Here is an 8,290-nt window from a genome sequence, read left to right on the forward strand (position 1 = left end):
TAACATGTTCTTTCAAATTAACTTGGATATTTATTACACAACACTCCAAGTCATGGTTGTAGCAAACAATATAGGGCTCCGTTATTGTCGGTTTAGATATATTTCTTCGGTACATGGTTTCTTGCCGATTATATGTAGAATGACGTTTCGGTCTTATTTGGAATGTGTTTTGGCTAGTAAAGCCATCAATTGCAATTGTCTCATTATTTTCTGAAACATACCCAAAGAAGAAGCCGGAAATGGTAAAAGAAAATGAAGGAGTTCAGATACTTTTTAATCATACAAAACTTTTCACTGCTAATTCTTGGAAATGTATGTTTTTTCACGTTGTTGATAATAATATTGAAGAGTTAAAGCTAGCCATTTTTGCATTTGTATATGTTCTAAGCAGGGAGGTGTGAGAGAACCTCCCTGTTCTAAGGGTCGCGCTTCCCTCGGATCATAAGGTCATAAGTCGTTGGTGCATTATGGGATATTTTTATCGCGTGACAAGTAGAATCCCGTATTGGTGCGATAGTCTACGAGAAACCGCAGCCCAATAGAATGTGAATCAACCCACATCTATGGGTCTTGTATACTTCACTTCAATAAGAGGTTTGCAGTTATTGTGGCTATTATTGCGATTACAACACTGTAGCCAGGAAGCAACCAATCAGCTCTCAGCACTAATATGTTGTTGCTATGGTAACTGCGATTGTTGCAACTTCCAACAATTGCTACTTATCTTTAAACTTATCTTTTTGAAATGAGATATTTTGTAAATGTGCACCTGTTTCCCATCTGTTGGAAAAGCTCAAGCATTTGAAATATTCATCTTGTTTGGAATGCGGGATTGAAGGGTGGGAATGTGTGTGGTTATGTGAGTGCTTTTAACTCTTTTAAATCATGTAGGAATATGCTTAGTCGCAACACACGAACGCGACTTCATGCATGATCCTATCCTACGGATTTTATTTTTTTTCTACTACTTCTACTATGACTATTATTTTGTCTAATTTTTCTTTTTTCCTTGGGGAATGGGGAGTATTATGTTTATCTATGGGCTAATCATTAGTCACTGACCGAACGATGAATTTGCAATGACAAATCATCTCATTAATGAATATTTCATTAAAAAAGACCAATACGAAGTTTTGAAATATATCTAATTGGGTCATGGATGTCTTGACCCACCCAAATATATTTCTAAACATTGCATTTCTTTAGTAATATATTCCTTATGAATGAGATGATTTGTCATTGCAAATCCACCTTTCTATCATGTAGAAATGATTAGCCAATAGATAAACATAATACTCCACACATGCATATGTGCTGATGGTGTTTGCGTTGAGTATTTGCGTCGGTACTTGTGATATTATGATTATGAAAGTGTGTGTTTCTTGTTTAATTGCCCTAGGATAAGTTATTTCTTAATATTTCTCTTATCTTTTATTAAAATTTCACTTCCATCTGTGAAATTTAGCTGCATGGACATCAGGCAAATATTGCGCCGTAAACATAGGCGTAAATTGACAAAATGTTGACGGAATCTCTTTACTTAACAGCAGCCAGTGACAAACTGGGGAAAAAAGAAGAGTGCAGCGCAGTAGATCAGATAAGCTTAATTTGCCAAAGATTTTGAACCCAGAGCAGCAGCTATAAACAGTGCGACAAGAGAGTTATACTCCGATACGGAACACGGCGATACGCTGACCAGCCTCGAGTTTCAATAGCACGAGTATTTCAACGTTTATCAGCTGTATATGGTATTGTAAATAGTTACCTTCCTTATTTGACTGTTTTAAAAATCACCACATGTGAAGGCCTCCATCGAAACAGGTACATACAGATATTATCATTTGATGGACTGATTCTGACAAAGATGACGACAAGATTATTTTGTTGCCATAATAATATCACTGTCACTGTGAGCTGTATAACGTACTGAGCCCATACATGTAGGTGTTTTTCGGTTCACTATCATGACGCTGAATTTATTTCAACGTAAATCATAAATATGTGAAATCTAAATGAAACTTCTTTATACATTCCTGTGCATCATTCTGAATAAATGTTTCCTGGAGAATCAAATCACATTCTGTTGGAGGCAGTAATTGTGAAAAGTAGAGCACGTTGATTCGGGTTTGAATTTCATGTTTTGATATACATGTATGAAATGTATACAAGTTAATGTATAAACAGACAAGGTTGAAAATGATAAGTATGGGAGATGAAAATGCAAAGAAAAAGTCGTCCAAAGGGCTTTGCCAGTTTTTTCAATTTACTAGGTTATTGGATAACCTGGCAAAGGAAATTCTAATCCTGATGGATCTTCACTCATCGTTAGCCTCTTCACATTTATTCAAAAAGCTCCCAGCAGAACACCATAATCGTTTAGACATTCAACGACATAATAAAAAATATATAATATCAATACACAAACATACACACGCATATCATATATACACAATGTACGTACATACAGAGAGAGAGAGAGAGAGAGAGAGAGAGAGAGAGAGAGAGATAATGTGTTATATATTTCAGAAAGTTGGAAAAGAATGCCTGGTACAGTAATGTTGAATATGAGAGAAAGAGAGACTGCAAAAAACAACAACAACAACAACATCGATAGAAGAGATAGAAAACTGACGGATACTAGTAATAGACTCAGTTCCAATTAACCACTACCACTGTTGGGAGGAGCACTCATGTCTACGGTGGTCATCTTGAGCTCAAGTTGATTAATGATTAAAGGGGACCTCCGGATGATTTTCAGACTTTTACATTTGAACAACTGTAAATTAGTCAAACTGAGTACAGAGTTTCAGAATTTATAGTGATTGGGATAAGTAATGAGAATGTTTTCAAAATTTATTATGAATTGCAATGAACAAGGATGATGACATGACAGCCTCACCATAAGAATGCATGAGTTGGGGCTCAAGGAAGCAGAACAAAAGAAGAAGGTATGCATGGATTTTTCGCAGGTGAACTTGTTGAGCAAGCGGTATTGTAATGGAATTACACTGCTACATTTCTGAAATATATGAGGCTCTGATGTCATCATCACTGTTCAGTGTAATTTGTTTAAGATTTTCAATTTATTGGTTTCTCTGCTCAAGGACCACAATAAATTCCATGGATCTATACATGGAGCTGTTGACTTATGTACTACATGATGTGAAATTATGCCCCTTTAAAGAATGAAGCGCTGCCCAGGAATCATTGATTATTAGGTCATCAAAATTTTGTTAATGTTTTTATTTTTCTTTCCCGCCTGGTTGTTCACCTCGTGGTTTCATGACATTTGCTCTTACAGTTGCTCTCTTGAAATATCTGCACATCATTACAGCCGAACATAAATTCTATACCCACAAGCATAACCCTAATCCTAACCCTAATACTCACATCAAACTAAACCTAAAATCCGATCACAACCCTTACCCTAACTTTAAGTCCTTGGAGAAAATAAGACCGGAGTAATTGTCGCAGGAGAAAATATCGTGTCACCTCACTTCATGTACAAGCACACACGCACACACCCATATATATTATACATAATATATGTTATATATATATATATATATATATATATATATATATATATACGTATATACACGTATATGTATATATATATATATATATATATATATATATATATATATATATATATATATATAAATATGCAAACACACAGACTACGATCATTTTGCATTGTGATTTAACAGACACAAAACGTTCCAAATGTGATCTACCCTGGAACTCTAATGGGCAATTGTGGAAATTCAAAATGGATACAAGCTTTATAAATTAACACGGAAAGGACTCAAGCGAAGGATACGAGTTTATGGTATATGTTTCATGAATGTAAAATCATACTAAAGGCAAGAGATACGTATTAAATTCTATTTTATTCAACTACTAATTTCCATCGAATAAATGACAATACATAATACAAAGCATACAAGTAACACGGCCGGCGCCACGTTATCAAAAGTGGGGGGGGGGGGGAACACTTCCTGGTTTCAGAGCTAACAAGCAAAGCAAAAGAAAATGAAAATGGAAAAAAAAAGGCTTTCTCGGGCACGTTTTTCAGCTGACAAGCAAAAAAAAAAGTTTTTTTTCATTCTATTTCTTTTATGGTGACACTTCCTGGGTGAAAAAAAAAAAAAGTAGGAGGAAGGGGGGACCAAAGTGGTGACACCCTATGTATTCCTATGTACGGGCACGAATAAGGGGGTGGGGGGGGGGGGCGAGCCGCCCCCCCCCCCCCCCTCGTTCTCCCGGCCCTGATAATTAAAGGAGGTAAAGAAGTACAAGTTATCAACACTAACAATACTACATACTTTGCGTGAATGACATTAAAATAAAACGATGGAAAAGAGTAATCCACTAAAAAGCAGAGCCTGTAGATGTGGGTTACTACATTAACAAGATTCAAATAGCATTTTTTATCCGAAATTTATCAAAGTTGAGCGGTAACAGCTGCAGCATTTGTTAGCTATTATGATAAAATCACATTGGCAGTTTTACTTAAATAGTACCAAAGAACAATGTAAAATAAGATGTTAGTATTGCGGCAAAGACCATTATATCTATGGCGGTGCGTACCAGGATGGTGACAAGAAACAATACAAACATACACACAAGAAAACAAAAATGTACACACAATTAAAAGATGCAATATTTTGGTAAGTACGATGAACTCAACGACATAAAGATACAAAACAACGAAGAACAAGGAGAAGGGGGAAGGAGTATAGAAGAAAGAACAGAGGTCTGTGAAGACACAATTCCATCGTCAGGACAAGAGAAAATAAGAAAATCATGATAAGCAATATGGTTTTCTCAATTTATTTATAAATGTAATGAACTTGGGAGATTCTTTTAAACTCTTATGTCAGCTATTCCAGAATCTCGGTCCTGTATATATTGGGTACGTACAATTTTCATTAAAAGTAGGTAGGATTGGATCGTCGCGTGGGATAATTGTCTGATTGACTATTTCGATGGAATAAATAGTGAAATATTTGTACAGGCTAAATAATTGCAATTATGATCAAACATGAACTGTCCAAGTAGAAATGAATACAAATCCAAATTTTATGTAACGGAGGAAATTGTGTTCTATAAATTAGAAAGTCAACAAAGAAGGCAGGAAAAGTATAATACGTACATACATACACACATATCATATACTAACCAGTACATATATATATATATATATATATATATATATATATATATATATATATATATATATATATATACTTTTTTGTGTGTGCGAACTATTATGTTCTACATACACATGAAAGAAACTTGATAGGAAAACAACAGAGACAGAGTTTGGGACTGAGACTAATCGTCATGTATATTTCATGGAATTATATTTATGTATTTAGGCTAGCAAGCGCATCCTCCCACAAACTCACTCACGCACACACACACACACACACACACACACACACAAACACACACACATATACACACTGAACAGTTATGAGAGACCAAAAAAAAAAATCATAATATAACCCACAATCGAATTAAATGCATCACACCCCAAAACCGCATGACTTGTCGAGTCAAATCGGATGCATGCACCAGTTTGCGTGATATAACTGGCAGCCAAAGAAAGGGACAAACCAAATTCCGACTTGTGGGAATGTTGTCATTCGCAATGTCACATGAAGAGGCTGTGCTTATGTCGTCTCAAATTCAGGACTTTCATGAAAAATAAAGAGAAAATACAGAATCGGAGGAAGCCCAAGTTCCGCTCAAGAGGAACCGCATGGACGCCAATCGATGCGTAAATCGAACCGTTTCGACAAACTGCCATGTCTCAATTACAACAGCGTCGTTGGACAGTGGGAGAAACGTCAGACGAAGAAAAGTAGAATCAGAGATGTAAATGAAAACCGCTACCTTTTTGTGCGAGCGGGGTGTTTGGCGTTTTCTCTATAGAATATGTTGCGCTAAACAATATTGATCTGCTGTGAAATGCTACTTGAAATTCACAACCACAGTTGATAACAACAAACAACAAGCTGTTAATTATATATCTTAGGGAAAAACAACAATACCTCTTTTTTTTTTAAAGGAAGAAGCAAACATTATTGAAATCATTGGAAAGGGGAAACGACAACGATAACTTGAAAGGGGTTTTCTCTTTGGCAAGAAGATGCATCGTTCCGCGAAGTAGCTACTTCTTTTGGTTTTTTCTCCTTATGCTGATTGGATGATTCTTTTTTAGGCAAACTGTAACTGAATCGTATCAAGGAAAAGATGTCGGAATTGGAGGGAACTGCTAACAAGCCTATCTTGTAGAATACAGTCTCTTCGTGAGTAGTAAGTAGTATAGTAATAGTCAAGCGAAGCGATAAGACAAATTGCGTGAGAAACAGAGGGAACATAAAAACGAATCATACGCACAGAATCGCACATATATATACATAGAAACAAAGCAGCTCTCTTACCATGTTGCTTACATACGCGTTGAAAAAACAATACATAAAAAAGATACATATGTATAAAGAATACATATGTATACATACAGACTGATATTATACAGAAATCAACCAGTGAAAATCGTCAGTACTTAACATGTTATTATTATTATCTTTTTTTGGTGAAAGCTAGGCAAGGCGTGAAAAGAGTTATTATTATTATGAAGGGACCGGGTATAGGGTGTTCTTTTTTCCACTTCTTCTTCTTCTTCTTCTTCTTCTTCTTCTTCTTCTTCTTCTTCTTCTTCTTCTTCTTCAGGAAGCGCGGTGCCCTTTTTCTCGCTGAGATTTTTTTTTACCTCTAATTTCAAATCTCATAAATCCTAATAAACCAGTTCTTAAATAAATCTTTGGAGGTTGTCAAGGTGAACATCAGGCTGCATCACTCAAATTGATGTCAAGGGGGGATGCTGCACGATGTTACCATGGCAACATCTTTTGTACGCCTCTCATCTGATGCAGTTAAAGCGATAGTCTTGAATATTATTATCATGGAAGAGTGCAGATATCAACTGTCGCATATCGAATCAGGAAAATGACGTAGCGTCTTATCAGAATTATTCCGGCAAACACTCGCTAACCTCTTTAACCGCTCTTTTAACCGCATCATCTCAGCAAAGATCGCACCAAGACTTCACTCCCTGCATACGTTATACGTACATCTATGGAGAGCTATATTGTGCGCCGCTTTGTTTACGTACGCAGCTTGGACAAAGCAGCTTATAACTTCTTTTGTCTGCGTGTGTCTTGGTACATGAGACCTTTCTTTACAGTGTCCGGACGTGATAAAACAAGACCTCATGATTTATGAAAGCGCAGTGTTTTACGACCAACTATATCAGAATATATAGGGTTGAATTGCGAGGTAGAGAACAGGACAGGAGGGAAATGAGGGAGCTGGGTAGAGAGGGTTAGGAGGAGGAGCAAAACAGGAGAAGTGTAATAGGAGGGAAGATTAAGGAGAAAGCTGAAGGCCAGAAAGACTTGGATAAACACCTGAGAGCAGGTAAATGTGAAAGATGAGGAGGGGAAAAACAAGACGTAGGAAAGAGAAGGAAGAGAATGAAGAAAAGTGATGGAAATGGAAAGGCAGGAGAAAATGGGGGAGAACCTCCATCCCCCACCTCAAAAATACTTGACAATCACTAGAAAAACAACAAAGAATATTTGGGCGAAATATCAGAAGAAAAAAATATTAAAAAATAGAAAAAGGCATAGATCTCAGATGAAAATATTACATCGTGCGAAGAGGGGTAAGATGTAAAAAAAAGGGCATGCATTTGAGGTTAAGACTTATTATAGATTGTATCATACTGGCAAGACGATGTCACAAAACAATCGGAAGATGAACTAGGAGTGAGGAATATAATAATGTTTGGGTGAGAAGAAAATAAAATGGAGGAGGATTCAGAGACGGAAAGAGAGGGGGTAAAAAGAGGCAATTTGAAGATGGAGAGTGTCCTTACATGAGAAGTGAGTGAGAGTAGACAAGATAAGTCGACTGACTCCCATTGGGATTTCTGCAAAGATGAACCACTAACACGACCCTCGTATCATTTGAGTGGTAAAATACATAAAAAAACGTCCGTTCTAGCATGAATACAATGGAAAGAGAGCTCGTGCATCTCCGAGAAGGGCATTAACTCTGCTCATGATGGTAAAAAAAACCTGTTTTCTGGACATACCTGGATTTAATTATGTTTATCCCTACGAATTGCTGAATTTAAGACCATAACTTGCGTAAGACTGCAGTACATAGTTGTCATCTCCTATTTGAAACCCCCCCCCCCACACACATACACAAT

Source organism: Diadema antillarum, unplaced genomic scaffold (genome assembly GCF_040938485.1).
Source record: "Diadema antillarum isolate AM-2024a unplaced genomic scaffold, OU_Dant_1.0 seq00000718_RagTag, whole genome shotgun sequence".
Classification (NCBI taxonomy): domain Eukaryota; kingdom Metazoa; phylum Echinodermata; class Echinoidea; order Diadematoida; family Diadematidae; genus Diadema; species Diadema antillarum.